We start from the raw sequence: 15,869 nt of genomic DNA on the forward strand, positions 1-15,869 counted from the left end.
GATTTATGTTTATTGATAAGGACTTGGCTAGGGGAGGGCGAGTCAGCGTTTACTTTGATAAGGAATGTGAGCTGTAACACTTGGAGCTGAATATTGCTGCAGTGTTACTCAGGAAATACATTTGGAAGCTCTTCCTTATTTTGCTGCCATCCAGGCTGCAAATCCATGCCCCGCACCCATCTCCTCTGCCAACAGACACAAGACACACGGCCCTGTGGTTCTGTTTAGTGGGTCATGGACGATAAGACATCAGTCATGAGTTTTGTGTGCCACCAGCAGCACAACTCTGGGAATGTATTAGAAGCCCATGGGACCTCTACTGCGTCCACCAGAGCCTGGTGAACAAGCAGTGGAAAAGACAGCAGCCCAGGGTCTCTGTGGCCTGGGGAAGCAGACATACTAGGAGCAGCACAGACCCTAAGGCCAGCATGCTGCTGCATGCTTTCATCACTTTTTCTTACAGTCAAGAGTCAACATCCTAGAAGAGATGGATTGGCCAAGGTCAAGTTGTGTGAAGGTAGGGAGAGGAAGGATGTGCCCCCTTTTGCTTCCTTACAGAGAAACATCTGGATTTATATTCCCACCAAGCCGTCACATAATTGGGGTCAAGAAATTCTCAGAAGAAAATTGGTGTTCTAGAAGAGAGGGAGTGACTATTAGGCAGCCAAATCCAGGTGAATATTTACCAATGTAAAGGTAGGAAGGACTGATGGCAAACAAGTGGGAAGGGTTCTGGGAGAGCAGCGACAGGAACGCTGAGCACGAAATAGGCTTCCGTGAGCACTCAACACAGGCCAGGCACTGGACTGTGATTTAGTTGTGCAGCTGTATTCAAACAGCACAACTCTGTGCAATGGTGTTGTTGCTACTATTTCCATCTTGCTTTAAGATGAAAAAAACCAACCCTGAGGTTTATTAAGGTGAAGCAGATTTTTTTTTAACCTTGGAACAATTGACATAGGAGCCAGATGACTCTTTGTGGCGGGGGCTGCCCTGTGCATAGTAGGATGTTAACACGGCACCTCTGGCCTCTACCCACTGGGTGCTGCTGGCACTGCACCTCCCGACTCTGACAACCAGAAATGTCTCCAAACATCGTCAAACACCCCTGGGGCGGGACAAAATTGCCCCGGGTTGAGAACAACTGCGATAAATCATTTTCCCAAGTCACACCATGGAAGCACCGCTCCGAGACCCAACTCAAACCAGCACCTAAACTGCGAACCGTGAATGTGGCACACAGTGCAGTTCACAAAGCGTTTGCACGTGGGTGATTCCACTAGTGTCTGAGAGCGCTTGTGTGGGGAGAGCAGCAGGGGCTGGCTGTCTTCACGTTTGGAGCTTCGCAGGGTTTCTCGCCTGCCTAAGAGTTCTCAAAGCTCCATTTGTCAAGCCACCGCTCAAAAATCTTTTTGGTTTTTTGGTTTTTAGTTTAGTTTTTATTTCCCCCTCTTCCAACCTGTTATTTTTTCCACTCTGCCACAGTTTTACTAAACAATAGTGTTAATCTTAGGAATAAACTCCTTGATCAAATAGTAAAGAGAAATATATATTCTCCTTGAATAATTAGGTTTTACCATTTTGAAGTAAGTAGAAAGTCAAACAGAATGAAGGAAGGGAAGAAAGGAAGGAGGAAGGGAGGGGAGGAAGAAGGGGAAATGGATTCATGAATTCATCTGACTGCCCTGAGGTTCCATCCTCACTCTCACCAAAAACAGACCCCAAATATATGTCACAAGGCCGTTGGCATCCCAAAAGAACTAAGGGGGAAGGGGCCTTTGGGTTTCATTACAGGGTGGCCCCATAGCATTGTAACATGTTTTATTTCTGACTCAGAGGGAGGACTGACTCACAAATACCACTTTACCACTGAGCCTTTCGCTGAAGGCCTCATGGACAAAACCAGGTCAAATTCGAGGCAGCCTGGAGAAAGAGATCAGATGAGCTCATGGCCTAGGGCAGAATGGCTGCAGATGTTTGGGAAGGGAAGACTTTGACAGCTGGGATGTTCGTGACTTTGAGGCAAAACAAAACCCCTGGCTAATTGGGAACCAAGACAATGCCTAAAAAGAAAACAACACGCCTTGGTTAACCACGAGAACTCTCAGGCCTTGTCCCATCTGCTAGGAAGTGGGGACATCCAAGAACCACTAACGATCCTGATGCCCGCTGTGCACCATCCTCCCTGGCCTACTCCGCTGCTGGAGGCCCTGTCCAGTCCTGGAGGCACAGCAGCTGGCCCAGCCTTGGTGAAGTGTGACGGCTGCGGGGTGGGAGTGGGAGATGTGAGGGTATGTGAGCAGAACACCCAGGTTAAACCAGCTTACAGGCTCTCCATTTCTGCCTCCCTTAGGTGGTAACCCAACGTGGAACAGCAGACAGCCTGTGAAAGCCAGGAGACTGTATTGAAGCCCCCGCTTCGACTCTCAGTCTTTGATTCCTTTCAGCATCAGTTTCTTCATCTGTAAAACTAGATTCGTGTACTGTTTCCCAGGGTTGTTGTGACAACTAAATGAAGGTGTATATGCAAGACACCAAGCATAATGCGTGACATTCAGAAGGTGCTCAATAAAGGCTATCAGCTGTTCCCCTGTAGAACCCACATTACCCAGCATCCTTCCTCCACACTGGCCTCCTCTGCTGCCGTCAGTTGGCATATACTGAATGCAGTTATGTGAGTTTAAATTCAGCTCCCCCACCCTCTTCGGTTCCTAACTCCTCAAAAGGCTCTCTCCTCTTACTTTAGGGATCCTTCCTTCCTTTCATGCTGTAGCCACTTCCAAGAATTCTTCAATGAAAGCTCTGGCTTAAACAGAGTGGCATTAAAATGCTATTCCAAGCAATTGCTTCCACAGTGAACTCCTGGCACAACACTGTATTTACTTAGTTCTTGTCATGCACAGAATAATTCCAGTACATCCACTCCCTGGCCTGCAAGAGCGTTTTCTACCTGACACACATTGATGTTAGAAAGTCATCTATCTCTAAACTAGAGAGATAAAAATTTAGCAGGAAAAGAAGAATTTGGGGTAATACTTTTTCTTTATTTTTTAAGTTGATTAGATGAAAAAAGACTCCAGGGAAGGGAGAAATAGTCCTTTAAAAAAGAAATCCAGATCGACAGAATTTTTAGCCAATGGCTGCAAACAGCAAAACCCTAAGTACTTCATACAAATACTGAAATACCTAATTTACTACACCTCCCCTCCTCTCCACAGTTAGACATGCAGGCCCAACCTTATTTCCACCTAGTAAAGACTTCTGCTCTCAAAAAAAAAAAAAAAAGATAGAAACTCAGAAACCCATTAGAATTTAATTGTGAAAAGGTGATAGACATTGGATGTTATTCCCAGAGGAAGCTGCTTTTCTTTTTTGTATTTATTTTTTATTTTTATTTAGTTACAATTGTGTGCATTTTCTCCCCATCTCTCCACCCCACCCCAGCCAGTCCCACCTCCCTCCCTCATCTCTACCCTCCCCCTTGATTTTGTCCTTGTGTCTTTTATAGTAGCTCCTATAGACCCCTCTCCCCACTATCCCCTCCCCACTCCCCTCTGGCTATTGTTACATTGTTCTTAATTTCAATGTCTCTGGTTATATGTTGGAAGCTGCTTTTCAAACAAGAATCTAGACTCAGGCTGAAGGAAGTACAGACATCAAAAGAGTGAGATTTAAGAAGGAACGAGCAGAGCAACCTTCCCATTACCCCGCCCTGGAGAGTAAGAAATGTTCTTCCATTTGGGATGGCTTCTTGGCCTCCACCAAGTATCTCTTTTTGTGGTTTTAATGATGGATTGAGGGGAAAAAATGAGGCAAAGGGGCATGATCCGGGCCCCAGGGTGGTGTATCTTATTGGACAAAGCAGCTTTCTTCCTCAATCATAACCAGTACACAGAGCTGTCTAGTAGCCCCCTCGTGTCCACATTCCTCTTTTTTACTGTAACAACATTCTTTACCTTCGGGAACGGAGATGCATCACCAGCCCCTTTGCAGCTAGATATGGCCATGGGACGGAGCTCTGGCCAATGACAAGGGGCAAGTGGCAGCTTCCAAGAACTTAATTAAACAACAGCACCCTTGTCTTCTCCACCCTATTGCTGAAATGCAGTGCTCACCCTGGTGTCCCTGAGGAGTGGACCAGCCACGGTGAAGTAGCACGGTAAAGCGCGTGTGGCCCTGGAGTCCACAAGCACCAAGCTGCCCTGAACCATCTGCCTGTACTTTTACATGAGATGGAAAGGGACTTCTGTCTCGTCCAAGCTAGTATTCGGGATTTTCTCTTGCGTACAGCCCAACTAAGACAACAGGTGAGTGTAGGTTAACCCTGCAAGCCTACTGATTGCCCCTTGGGTTTATTTGTGTTCTATCCAGCTCCCACCTGGTGGACCAGCCTCGGTGAATAATGAACATGTTTATCACTTCTTCTCTGGTTAAATGCCAGAATGCCAAACCACTGCCCAAAATAAAATAGTCATAAAATACAGTCTGCTTCTAAGTCGAGAGAGTCCTGCACACAAATCCATGTGTGTACAACCATATGTGTGCTATAACATATACACACTTCTCACGGAGATAGCAGCTACATAGGTGGAAAGCCTTCTTTCCAACATGCCACATCTGGGTAAACTTCAAGAGCCAATTGGCTTTTTCACTTTGTCAAGGAGTAGAAAATGACTCATTGTATCTAAACGGGCTTAAGTGCCCCCTGATTTATTTACCTATCTGCATTCAATTAGAAAAGTGCCAGTTATTTTCTATTTATTTATAGACGTCATTTGGGTTATGCTGGTGCTTTACTGCATGTTGTTCACTTCCCCCGAGCAGAGAGGCGTGTTTACAAAGCCCTTACCCATAATTAGTGTCACTCCGAGGAACAAGGCACCTCTGTTTTGTACCTGCCACAGCTGTCATGCTGTCTTCAGAATGAATTGCACTGACGGACGACTTGAGTCACCCATTTCTTCAAAAAGTAGCATAAAAAGTGTTATTGCAGCAGGGCTGGTGCTCAGGGAAGCCGTATCAGGTGTTACACTCTGTGACAGCCCAAGCTCAGAGAGAGCTTCCTCCATTACATTTCCAGTTAATTACTCCTGTTCTCTTCAATAGCTCCATGTCATAAAAACGGGGCATGCAGTCAATTCGGATTAGCTTTATTCCGTCAGGTGATGGCAGACATCAGACAACACATTAATCAGTGGACTTGGCTTGGGTACTCTACGTGTGACTACCGTCGGCCATGTTTAAGTGGAGGGGGCAGGGGGCGGGGAAAGCGTTTTTATGGGTATATATTTCATTAGAATTCCAATAAAAGTGCCATGTCTGTTTGAGAAAAATATAACATGCCCCGCTGCTGTGTTTAATTTTTCTTTAGGACGCTTTTCTATTAACATGAATTGCTTTAAGGAAAAGCATGTTGTAAGTAATATTTTTCTCCAAACATGAAGCCTTATTAAAACCTCAAGGTACTTTAAAAGAAAAATCATCATGATCCTCTCTGCTATTGCTTTTGGTGCCCACGACCCAGTCACAGGCCAACCAGACTTCATTCCAACGCCGTGCCAGGAGTGGGCGGCAAGAACTGCAGCCACAGCTGAAGGAATTCCCCTGTGCCAGCCCGACCAGGTACCGCGTTGCACAGGCACACTGTATCCCAATGGGAGCAAAAGCCTCACAGAGTCTGCCTTCCGACCTGCCAGCGTCCTAAGTGAACTCTAGAAACTTCCTTCTCTCGCTTTAAGAATTCAAACAGCATATACGCAGTCCGAATGAAATAGAGAATTAAAAATCTCTTGTAGTAGATCAGCGATTTTCAACCTTTTTCATCATGGCACACAAACTAATTACTAAAATTCTATGGCACACCCAAAATCTATTATACCGATATGACAAAAATAGGCATGATTTTGATTCATTCACGCTGGAAAGCGACTGATGTGATGGCTATTGTCATTTCTTTTTTATATTCGACGATCTAAGGGAAAAGAGGTCAGTGCCCCTGACTAAATAGTCAGGTATTCCATGTTTTAAAAATTCTTGCGGTGCACTGGTTGAAAAGCGCTAGATTAGATTACGTGAGCCACTTTCCTGGGAGTGCTTTCTGCTGCGGGTAACAGCAGAGATCACCAACAACGCTGGCTTAATCCACAGACACGATTATCACTTGCTGAATAAGACATTTGGAGGTAGCTGGGCCCCATTGGTTGGAGAATTCGTGATGTCATCAGGGGTGCAAGCCCTCATCGTCCTGCTGCAAGTAGGCATTCATCCTCGAGCATGTCTCCTCTGGTCCAAGGATGGCTCCAGCCATCGGGGGAACCTCCTGATGTGTCTCTCTCATTACCAAAAAGTTAAACTCTTTTACGCCCATAGCCAAACTGGGTCATATAACCACCCCTAGATGAGTGGCTGGGAAAGCAAGTATCTGGATTTTTTGTCTCTGAAGTGGGATGTGGATAAAGAAGAAAGGAATTGGGAATGGCTCATGAGTCAACCAAAAAGCCAGCCATAGGGAGGCCCCAGGTAATGCCAGGAAGGGGATGGCTTGAATCTGCCAGATAGTGGTCTTCCTCCTCCACTTCATTTAGACTTGTCAGTACAGCCTTAATTTTACAGGAATCCACTCTTCACCCTGCAGTCACAGAGATCTTGCTAAAATTTTATTTTAATTAAGTCCCTCTTCTGCCAAAAGTTCTTACTCACTTCCCACTCATCTCAGAATGTAGTTCAACTTCCTTAATATGCTTCATAATGCCTTTAATGGTTCACTTCTTTGTACCTCTAGAGCCTTCTCTCTCAAAAACACCACCCCTTGTGCTTGACACAGGTTGTTCTGAAGTACTCTCAGTTCTCCAATTACACCCCATTCTCTCATTTTCATATGCTGCTCTCTCTCTCGTATGCTAACACACACTTTTGCCTGAGTAATCTCTCTTTCTAATGAGACATAATTTATCTGTAACATTATATTAGTTTGGGGTATACAAGATAATGATTTGCTGTATGTGTATATGATGAAATAATCACCAGAAGTCTAGTTAACTTCCATCACCATATATAGTTACAGTATTTTTTTGTGATGAGAACTTTTAAGATCTACCCTCTTAGCAAATTTTAAATATCAATGCAATTCTATTAACTATAGTCACCATGCCACATAATACATCCCCGGGACTTATTTATTTTATATGGTTAATCTCACTTGCTCTTTAGATCTCAGTAGAGGTAATGTAACTCACTTCCTCTGGGAAACTATCCCCCACTCCAAGGCCAAGTTCATTGTGCCTCCCATAGACTGTCCCAGAATCCTATACTTTCCTATCAGCCTATGGGATCCAGGACAGGACCTTGGCAAGAAAAGGAGGCAGTTCTAAAGGAAAGAATAAAGATAAAATAAATAAAAAACAATTTCTACCTATTTCCTTCATTTAAACTGACTCCAAGTCCCCATTCAAAGTTAGGAAGGTATTTCCCCTGGCCAAGCAGTTTAATGCAGTGGATAAGAACAGGTGCTGTAAAGTCCAACTCAGTTCACCAATTTAAACCCCAGCTTCACCACTTATGAGCAGAGAAATGCTATGTACATTACTCAGCCTTCCTCAGTTTCAGTTTTCTTGTCTGTAAAATGGGGATAATGGTATCATCTACCTGGAATAGATGTGATTGATCGGTTGCCTACTCAACATCTACTCCCCACCTACCACAAAAGTCTTCTGAAAAAGGCAAAAGATGGCTCTAAAAAATGAGACACAAAAAAAGTGTGTCCCGTCTGCTTCCATTGGAGTTGACATAAAGAATGCAACTCTTGAAATTGTGGCAGTCATCTTGGGACCCTGAAGGGCACCAACCTAAGACAAAGTCACACACTGAGAACAATTCAGCAAAAGGACAAACTATCCATGTTCTTAACGGTGCCAAATGATACATTTACCCATCTTGAAGCTGCTCTGCCTTTAGAGCTCTTATTTCTACAGACTGTTCATTTCTCTATCACTTAAGTCATTTATAGTTTGTATTTTTTATACTTACAACTGAAAAAAATCTTAGATAATATACCTCCTCTGAAGACTGCGGGAATAAAAAGAATTAGTGTATATAAAGAGCTCAGGGCAGGCCCCGGCGCGGAAAACACCCTGGAAGCCTCATGTCAATCATTGTTATCAACCAGGGGACTCCTCTGGGTCAATGAGAAGAGATCGTTCCCCATGTATCTTGGCCAGTGCAGAAAGTTGTGGAGAGTAAGTTCCTCAAAGGAAGAGACCTCCTCTGGGTAAAACTCACCAATTTCCATCATTATCCAGGCTATGGCCCAAGACTCTATGAAGAATAATTAGAATAATTTCTGGTTATAACATGGCAGTCTCAGAAGCCCTGTGACTGTTAAATGATACCAGAATATTAAACTTCAAATCATGTGTATTTGTTTTTAAAAACTTTTTTTAAGGAAACTAAAATCAGACACTTTAAAACTGGCAATTATTGCTGGTTGCATGTGGTTGCCATGAGTGGCCCAGTTTTCTAAACGGCTTGATTTATTTGAGGGAATGTTAATTTACATTTGTCCCTTTCACTCATCACTATCCCTTTATTACCAAACTTTATTACTGCGGACTATAAATTCCTCCATCACATATGGACCACATAACTTTCTGGGATACCTAATTAACAGGGATTTTTTTTCTAAAATGTAATTATAACAAAATATGGTACATTTAGCTTAATTTTCAATTTAATGCTTGAAGGTGCATAGGAAATTTAGCTCCGTGGCTCAGAGATGGGGAAAGTTGCCATGTATACACTCGATTCCAAAGAGTGTGTCTGTGAAACAGATGTTCGGAGGAGCAAAAGAGAGATGAGGATAATGAAAAAGTGTATATGAAATGATATCAATGATTAAAGGCCAGGATGTAGTTCATGCTCATTAATAGACGAGGAGAAAGGCATAGGAAAGGGAAATCTCAAAGTTATCAAAGAACATAAAAGACACTTCATTCTTGGCACAGGCAACCCGCCTTCTTCCTGGCTCCTTCACAAACATCTTTCTTCCCCCTTCATGCAGCCCAGCAATTGGACCTGCAACTGCTGGGTGAGTGGCCTGAATAGGAACAAACTCCTGTGAGTGGGGGGAACATGGGACACATTGGAAAAGCTAGTCCTAGGAGGGTTTTACTAGGAGGTGTGTTTCCTGAAAATATTCAGGAGTGCGGAAGGTATTTAAGAAAACTGTAGATAACACAAAATAAATTTCAAATGCCTTCGGCACTCATGCAGAGGTTCAGTTTCCACTTCTCCTCGCCACCCCAGCCACTTATCACAGTCGGCTCTTAACTTGTTTCAGCAGAGATGTATATAATTCCCCTGCGGACTGCATTTATGAGTGCCTTTGGAACGCATTTTACTTTTCTCATTATAGGAAGGTGTCTGATGGAAATTCAAGAAGGGCTCAGAATCCATGGTACCTGTTCAGACTCTTTGTGTCATTCGTCTGTCTATGTGTTATAATTGACACCAACTCAAACTCACAGTGCCTCAGGAAAAAAGGGGAAATATATTGGGTCACATGATTGGGAAGTCCAGAGATAATTCTAACTTCAGGTAAGGTTTGATCTAGCAGCTCAGACAGTATCAGCAATTATCTGGCTTCCCTCCATCTTTCTGCTCTTCCATCTGTAGTTTGGCTTTATCCTCTAGCTCCCCTGCCCTCTTCTTCCTGCCTTACTCTTGAAACTAAGGATCACAAAATGAAATGCCCTTCTCCATTCTTACACACTCACACCATGCAATCTAGTAAATTCCATGGAGAAGAGAAAGGAAACTCTCTGTTACAGAAATTCTAGCAAAAGTTTTCTTCCATTTGAATGGATATTGTTGGATTAATAGTCTCTCCATGAGGCAATACTGTAGCCAGAGGAAAACAGATATAGTGATTGCCGTAAGCCAATTAGGACTCTACTATGAAATTTTAAGGGAGTTAAAATTCTACCCCCATTGCATGGTAAATATGGAGAAAGGAAGCTTTTCCAAAGGAGATTTGAAGAGCTGTAAACCAGGAAGAGAAGCAGTAAGCAGTAACACGATGTCCACTCAGGTAGCTTACCCTAAATGAGTGGCCACTCTCTCTCTTCTCAGAGATAACACAGAATGGGACACTTTGGGGGGTGTCAATGAGAAGACAATGAACTATCCATAAATAACTATAATATGGATATTTTATATGGATATGGATAAGTCTCCTTAGTATACTCCTTAGGTTAACCTTTCCCTTTGTGACTCTAAGGGATAAAAATCAGTATTTTATGGCCCTGGCCAGGTAGCTCAGTTGATTAGAGTGTCATCCTGATATACCAAGGTTGCAGGTTTGATTCCCGGTCAGAGTACATATAAGAATCAACTGATGAATGATCAAAACTCAATCTCTCTCTCTCCCCACCACTCCCTCCCCCTTCTCCCTCTCTTACCCCCTCTAAAAATCAATAAGTAAAAAAATTAAAAATCAGTACTTTGTCCTGCCTCCTACCAATGATGGTTGAATGCCCATATCCACAGGAGAAATTCAAGGTGTTAACTTTCTTCTCTAATTGCCTCTGTGTAACACCCAGTCTACAACTCAAAAGGCCTCAAAATCTACAGCACACATTTCATCAAGTAATTCACCTGCAAATCAAATAAGAGGTGACAATTTTTTGGTGGATAGCACAACACCCTTTTCGCAGAGCTGCCGCAAAAGAAATTCATTGCTATTTCTCCAGTGTTAGGGCAGAGTATGTCACGGAGTAGAGGTGAATAAATATTTGAATATCCTTTGACTGACTGAATGATTGAATAAGGTACAAACACAGATATAAAAGTAAAAAGGGACATGGTCACAACCCATGCCATACGTCATCACCTGGCATCCCCCCATCACTGGAGCCAAGGTCCCTGATGAAGCCGATGACCATTCATAATGCCATGGCTTAAAAATACATTTGATTTAAGTCCAACTGGGCCAACTGTGGGCCTACTTTCTCAGTTGGTTCATAGGGCATTAAGGACTTGGAGCAAAAGGAAAATTAGAAAAGTTCACACCTCTCCAATTGGCTCTTCCTCCTAAATTCAATGCCAAGGCTTACACACCTCTTTCCCCTTTCCCACCACAAAAGGACACTAGATTGACTAGGGATGGGGAAAATTTGGATCAAAAAAATCTGTAAAACCCATTAAATTTTAAATGTGGTTCCAATAAGTTGCTAATTTGAGTTGAAAATTAGAGAAAGCTAAGAATAAAAGATCACTCCATCTAGCTAAGCTCCTTCAGATAAAGGGCAAATTAAGAGGCAAAAGTTAGAAATTAGCCATAGGTACTCTTTTGTATACATTTTGTTTTAACTTGTGAGGTTATCACCAGTCAGAGTGCCTTGCTGAGAGCTCTCACGACTTCAGAATTACAGAAAAACCACGCTGCTGCTCTCTGCCCAGCCGTCACTGATGTGCCGTGGACTGTCTTCACTTCAGTTATTGCCACGCCAGAGCCTGGGGTCATGGAGCCGACGAGGAACCGACGAGGGCCAGTGCAATCGCGTCGGTAAGCCTGCACCTGGCAACGTTTGTCTGTGGAATTCAGTTTCCTACATTGCATGTCTCTCCCTAGCACTAATACTATCATTTAAGAAACGAGAACAAGAGCTAGGCCAAAGTCAGGGTTGGTTATGCCATAAATAACCTCATGTTCGAAGCAATTTCTGCAGCTGCCTGGTGAGCCAGGCCTGAGAGGCTGGCACACACAGCTGCCATGTGTATGGCCCAGTTGGGGAGTGTTTTGTGCATGGAATGTGGCTATTGGCACGACTTTGTTCTGTACCTGGACCGGCTTGAATTGCTGTCTCGTTGCCAGGAAACCTAGCAGACCTTTGGGAACCTGTTAGGAAAAAGGCCATATATTTCATATGACTTGTGAATGGAAAGATGGATGCTGTCAGCGAGCCATTTTTGCCGCCAGAGTGAGCATAAGATGAGCATACTGAGAGCTTAGGTTGTACAGAAAGACCCTTTTCATAGTTTCTAGTAAGTATTAGCAACAATAATAACTTCCATGTACTGAGTATCTACTGCGGGCCAGGTAGTATGTTGAGCATTTTAGATGTAGTATTTCTAATTCTTACCACCATCATTCAAGGTGAGTGTGTGTGTGTGTATGTGTATGATCATTTTATAAACAAAGAAGCTGATGTCCAGAAGAAGACTCACTTAAGGCTAGTTATGTGCCAGCAATGAGAGGCAGACTAGTTTTCTCCGGCTCCTGAGCTCTTGTTTTTTTCTTCCTGACTCACACTGTCTCCTGCCATGCCTGCCTCCGCCCACGTGGAATAAGAAGCCACACAAATAACTGGCGATCCTGTGTGCACCAAGCCTCTGGACTGACCAGTGGGAGAATTCGGATGAATAACACATGCATCGCAGCACGTGGACACAGCCCCCTCCCAGCCCAGGGCCACACCTCATCGCCATCACCTGGAGAGCCTCTCTCTGTACCCCTGCCCGGAGCACCAAGACCAGAAGGAGATTTTCAACCCGGGTGGACGGGGACGGTTTGGAACACAGCAATCTCTGCTTGATACCAGTCCCCCCCAGCTCAGGATGGAGGGCTCCGCTAACAAATGGTTTGAATTACAGGGAATTCGAATGTGCTCTCTTTTCTTGGACAGAGTTGCTGCAATTATGAAATAACCCCATTTTGGAAGTGTGTTGTCCATATGCGGGTGCAGCTGAGTCTTTTCACAAACAGCCGACTCCTGACCACTGCATGCGGAGTCACACCCCCCGTGAAAAGTGGACATCCAGAATCTGTGAAGGGATTCGAAAGTGGAATTAATGCCCTGGCACTGGAAAGTCAAGCTATTGACATCTAGGCTGTCCGAGTGGGGGGCGGAGGCCGGGTTAATATTATTTAGAAAGGAAACAACAGCTGTTTAATGATACTTGAGGAATTAGAAAAATCTCCTGATTTGCCAAGATGAGCTAAATGCTGTGACATTAAATGCTGACGTTGAAACATGCTCTCGTATGAGTTCCCCGCTGCTTACCCACTTCATTTTTTAAAGGGGAAAGGTTTTTTTTTTGGGGGGGGGTGTTGGCATTAGGAATTTTCTATTCTTGGACTCAATCTAAACAATGTTTCCATCCTTCCCATAGACTACTTTGAGCTACGCAGGGAGGGGACGCATCTCTCTAAAAATTAACTAATTAAAATCTACTGCTCTGGTCTTACAACACAAAATGGCTGGAACAACACACTGGGCATCTCACACACAAAAAACAATTTTAATATGGGCCTCAGGAATGAAATTGTACCAATGTCGTGACAAATGCTCCTCAGAATTAAAATTGCATATTTGCACGTGATGAACAGATTTGACTGTTTGAGCATTTCATGGGATTATGAGCCCCAGGGTCACGATGCACAAGACTTGCTAGAAGGAACAGGAGAGCATCCCACAGATGCCCACAGAGGTCCTTTCACTTCTCCACCTCTGTCTCCCTCAGCTTCTCCCAGCTGGGTCCGCCGACCCCCTGACCTATGTAGACTCAACAACCATTGCTCTCCCTTCAGCCCCCTTCCCACTCAAGAGCATTTGGGTTCAGAGGGGGAAGTAGGCAAATAGTCTTGGCCAGTTCCTCCTATTCTTTCTTACTCCTTCCCACACTCTGGCCTCCCTTCCATAAATCCAGCAGTATTTAACATAATTTTATGTCTTCTCTCTTATGTTCCAATGCCCAGTCTTATCATTCATGGCTGCTGAGCACTCAGTTTCCCTAAGTCATAACTTAGTGTGGTGGACGTTGTGATTGTGCTCCTAAGACTCCCTTTCAGGAAGGAAGGACTTACTCCTCCAGCTGCTGGGACCATGGCTAAAAGATGCCCCTGAGTTGCTAGCCATCTTTGAGAACTGCTTCTGTTGAAGAAAAGTGGCCCAAAGTCACACTTCCTTCCAGCAGCGGCCCCATCTAATGACAGATCAGTGTGGGGATATAAAGGCCTGACCCCCTCCAACTCAGGACAAGTCTGAGGGGTTCTCTCAAATTTCCCCATGGGAACAGCTAAGGCCTTTGTTAGGACAGCATCTCAGCTAAGTTCTCTCTCTGTTCGACCCTGTTTCCTGGCTCTTCCTTCCTCAGATGTTGATTATGAGGTCATTCCCAAATAAACCTCCTGCATGCTGATTTGCTTCTCAGAATCTACTTCCTGGGCAACCCAACCTGTGACACTTACCCATTCCTATAGTCACCCCTTCTGGCACTGTGGTATCTGTACCTGATCTTGAGTTTGGACAGAGGCCCCACCTTATCCCATCTCGATCCCTGCAGTTTTAGGGCTGTGTTTCTGCTCAGGGGGTCCACAGATGGTCTGACTCCTGCTGAAGGTCAAGCTGCGCCACAGCTGCATGGGACCTTGGATGACAGCTGAGGATCTGTGTGGCATATCAGCTTGTCACCCTCCCGGTAGGCCACCCCTTCAGTCCCCCATGGACCCCACGCTGAGTATGTGCGAGAACCAAGACAGGGTAGTTCTTCCTCCCACCCTTTTGAAAACTGTGCCTGCTTCACCCACTGGGTTGAGCCTCTGCAGTAAACAGGACACCCCAGCACCTCCCTGCTCAAAGGGCCTGCTTTGCCCTAAAGGGTGAGTTGGGACCAAGCTGACCTCCTTCCACCACCACTTGACACCCATCACCACAAACCCTGTAAGCAACAAGTCACACAGGTAGCTCAGCGGGATATCAAAAGTGACACATGAAACTCAGATATTGTTTTGTTCTTCCTGTAACCTGATTTTCAAGAAAGGGGTAAAAGTGACTATAATCCAGTGAGCATGGCATCCATCTCTTGTGAATTCCAGAATGGATGATTGAATAGCTAATTCATGAGCAAAGGCAAGAGAAAGTGCTGATTGCAAAGGGGCTGTGTGGATCCACCATATACAAGTCACTATATTCTTGGGGACAATTCAATTTAAGACAACGAGCATTTGTTGGGGACCTCTTAAGTTTCCCATCGGGTACTGCACTAAGTTTTACAGGGAAGACAACACAGTAACGTGCAAGCCAGGTCTCGGATGGGCCAAGACAAAAGCCAGCACACTCTGACAGAGCTATTGTCTGGGAGGTGAATAATGGAAGACAGGATGCCCACTAGGGATTTAATATCAAGCAGCAGGGAAGCCTTTTGAGGTAAGAGTCAGACTTCCATCTCTCACCCCGTGCTACTCAACCCAGCAATCCTAACACAGAAGAAAAAATAAAATACCTGCTTATTAGGTGTGAATGATGGAGTACAAAGAGTACTCCCAGCATTATCTCAGTGGGTTAAAATAATAGAAGAAAATCCATTTTTCCCAATAATAAACCAGGAGAAATGTAAAATCTTAAAGTCTTCAAAGTTCAAACTAAGTAAAAATCAATAGCATGGGAAAAATGTTTATGCTGTAAAGATTTAAAAGCAGAAACAGACCATGCCTAAGCTATGATTATGGGTACGTAAAAATCCCACATGAATTTTATTTTAAATATATATAATCAATTACTCAAACACGGGTGAGCAGCAATGCACTTCATAACCATTCAGGTTAAAACACTTAGCAGTTTTCGTTAATTACAGCGTCAAAAGAAGATAGCAACTACCTCACAAAGCTAATGAAATTATCGGCCATACTAAAGTGTAATGTTCACGTCAGAGGCAGTGTTAGTTCCCCTGTACTGGTGTGGCCAGATTTGTGCACCTTACGTTGACATGGCTATTCCACTTTAAGAGGGACATTAGCATCCATCAATGGGAGATTGGTTGAATAAATCGTAGTGGTCCACACAATGGAACCCAGGTAGCCATTAAAACGATGA

This window comes from Desmodus rotundus, chromosome 6, assembly GCF_022682495.2.
Source record: "Desmodus rotundus isolate HL8 chromosome 6, HLdesRot8A.1, whole genome shotgun sequence".
NCBI classification, from domain to species: domain Eukaryota; kingdom Metazoa; phylum Chordata; class Mammalia; order Chiroptera; family Phyllostomidae; genus Desmodus; species Desmodus rotundus.